The sequence below is a fragment of the Clarias gariepinus genome, chromosome 4, assembly GCF_024256425.1.
Source record: "Clarias gariepinus isolate MV-2021 ecotype Netherlands chromosome 4, CGAR_prim_01v2, whole genome shotgun sequence".
NCBI lineage: Eukaryota > Metazoa > Chordata > Actinopteri > Siluriformes > Clariidae > Clarias > Clarias gariepinus.
This window is the reverse complement of record NC_071103.1, coordinates 39,608,349-39,610,603: the sequence shown is the minus strand read 5'-3', so window position 1 is coordinate 39,610,603 and position 2,255 is coordinate 39,608,349. Positions and strand designations below refer to the sequence as shown.

General features: G+C 42.5%; 1 non-coding gene across 1 annotated transcript; it reads left to right on the top strand.

Moving 5' to 3' along the window:
- Window positions 1–520: 520 nt before the first annotated feature.
- On the top strand, window positions 521–593 carry trnar-ccg (transfer RNA arginine (anticodon CCG)). Its single transcript has one exon. It is a non-coding gene; the product is annotated as a tRNA-Arg (tRNA).
- Window positions 594–2,255: the final 1,662 nt, after the last annotated feature.

Below are 2,255 nucleotides of genomic sequence, written 5' to 3'. Positions count from 1 at the left end.
AGATTTAGAGGGTTTTGTAGCTGACTGATGTTTATTCTGATCTCACTACACGTTATAAAACCAGTCAGTTTGAGTGTATCGATCTGACCGTGTTGTGTTGTGTATTAAACGTGTTTGCTCTCAGATAAGCACTAACGTCTGCCATTGTTTCAGCGCAGGCTCTCAGACAATAGGCGAGTGAAAGCCCCCTCTCTCAGGCTCCCAGCTTTCCCTTTTTTTCACGTGGGGTCAGTGGAGTCGCTCGCATTGTCCCGGCTGCATTGTGGCACTGAGAGACAGTCGAGCTCCACACACACACACACACACACACACACACACACACACTAAGGCTCTTTATTCTCATCCACACGAGCTGTTAATTCTCTTCTTCGTGCATTCTTCAGCTCCAGGTCCTGTGTGGGAGAAACACTGAGACATCTGGAGATTAATAACGCTGTTTAATACCAGAGCTCTGCTGAGTTCTTCATTCTCATTGGTCCATTGTCTGTTTCTTTCTTTTTTTTTGTGGTTGCGTGCTTGTGGCCCAGTGGCCTAATGGATAAGGCATCAGCCTCCGGAGCTGGGGATTGTGGGTTCAAGTCCCACCTGGGTCGCTAGAGTGCAGGTTGTTAACCTGCACTTAAAGAGGGTTTGATGATAAATTGTCAGGGGATGGTGTAAATCCTTGCAACACACATCTCCTGGGAGCTTTAATCATCCACATTTTGGCCAAACGAGTGTATGACCACATTGCTTTGCAAACATGCCACATCCAAAACGAGGCAATTACATCACTTCTTTCTGTCACATGGTCTGAGACATGAAACTATCATCTAGACAGAATAGCAAATTGAAAGACTGTTGAAACCAAGAAAAAAAAATGCAAGGTTTACAGTCTGTTTCTAGCATGGCAGTTTTCCCCATCACTCATGGTCTTCCATACTAACAGTTACCTAGAATGGTTCCTCAGAGCAGTCTGGTCTGATGTGTCTAATGTCTGTGTATTATTTAATTTATCTTTAAACAGGGTTGAAGAGAAGAAATGTATTTGTGTGCAGTAATGCACATGTTGCCTCTGGGGGGTGTAAGTAGCTAGCTAGCTAACATTTTTATAACTTAATTAAAATAATTGAATTAATTTTAAAGGCATGTTAAAGACAGAAAAATGGTATGCTGTGAAAGACAAACTACACTTTTCACTGCACCTGTTAGGGTGAACAGAGTGTTAAGGAGTAGCTCAGAGGTTAAGACATTATACTACAGAATGAGAAGTCCCAGGTTCGTGCCACTGAGCTTGGGTTCTTGAGTAAGACCCTTAAACTGTTCTTATGTATAATGAAATGAATGGTAGCTGTTTTGGATAAGGGTGTCTACTAAATAGTGTGAAATGTGAAGGAAAGAAAGCAGTGAGAAGGCTCTGGGTAGCGTCTTGGGTTCACAGCTCAATCATCTACTGTTTTTCAGAGAACATTTGTTGCTGTGAGGTGGTAGGAGCCTAATAAAGTGACTCCTGCAGTGGGATGAGAAACAGAATGTACTGGGTGCGGCCAGTGAGATCTGGGTTTTAGCACCAACCATGAGGTCTACTCAGGAACACACCACAATCTGGGAGTAGTGTTTATGTTCAGCTCCTGGTCCTGACACACAATGTAATCGCAACCTTTCTTTCATGCGGTACTTGAGCAGTAGTGCAGTGGTGTAATGGTTAGCACTGTGGTTTTGCACCGCTGTGGTTGAGGGTTTGATTCCCACCTTGGCTCTGTGTGTGGAGTTTGCATGTTCCCCCTGTGCTTTATGGGTTTTTTTTCCACAGTTGCAGGTTAGATTAACTTGTGTCCCTAAATTGCTTTGTGCCTCAGGTCTCCAGGAATACTCTCCAGGCCCCCTGCGATCCTGTAGAGGATAAGCGGTATAGGTGATGAATTAAAAGAGATATCTATATGAGTTTATAGCATACTTTTTATTCTGAATAATGAAGTCATATTTCATGTTGTGAATCCAATGAGTACTGACTCTAAACTTAAGTTCAATCACATAACAGTCTTTTATTTTACTGAAAGTAAGAAACAATTGGTGGCGTGTGATCAGACGAAAGGACTGGACTGCAATGCTGGTGTGTGTAGCACACACTTCATATCCAATAAGGTTAAATAAAGTGTTGTCTCTTGTTGCTATGGATGTGTTTAAATGTGTGTCATGCCAGCTAATGTTCATCAGGAATTACAGTTGGAGGATTAACGTTAGTGATTTCACTCAGAACGTTCTAAGTGTCTGAA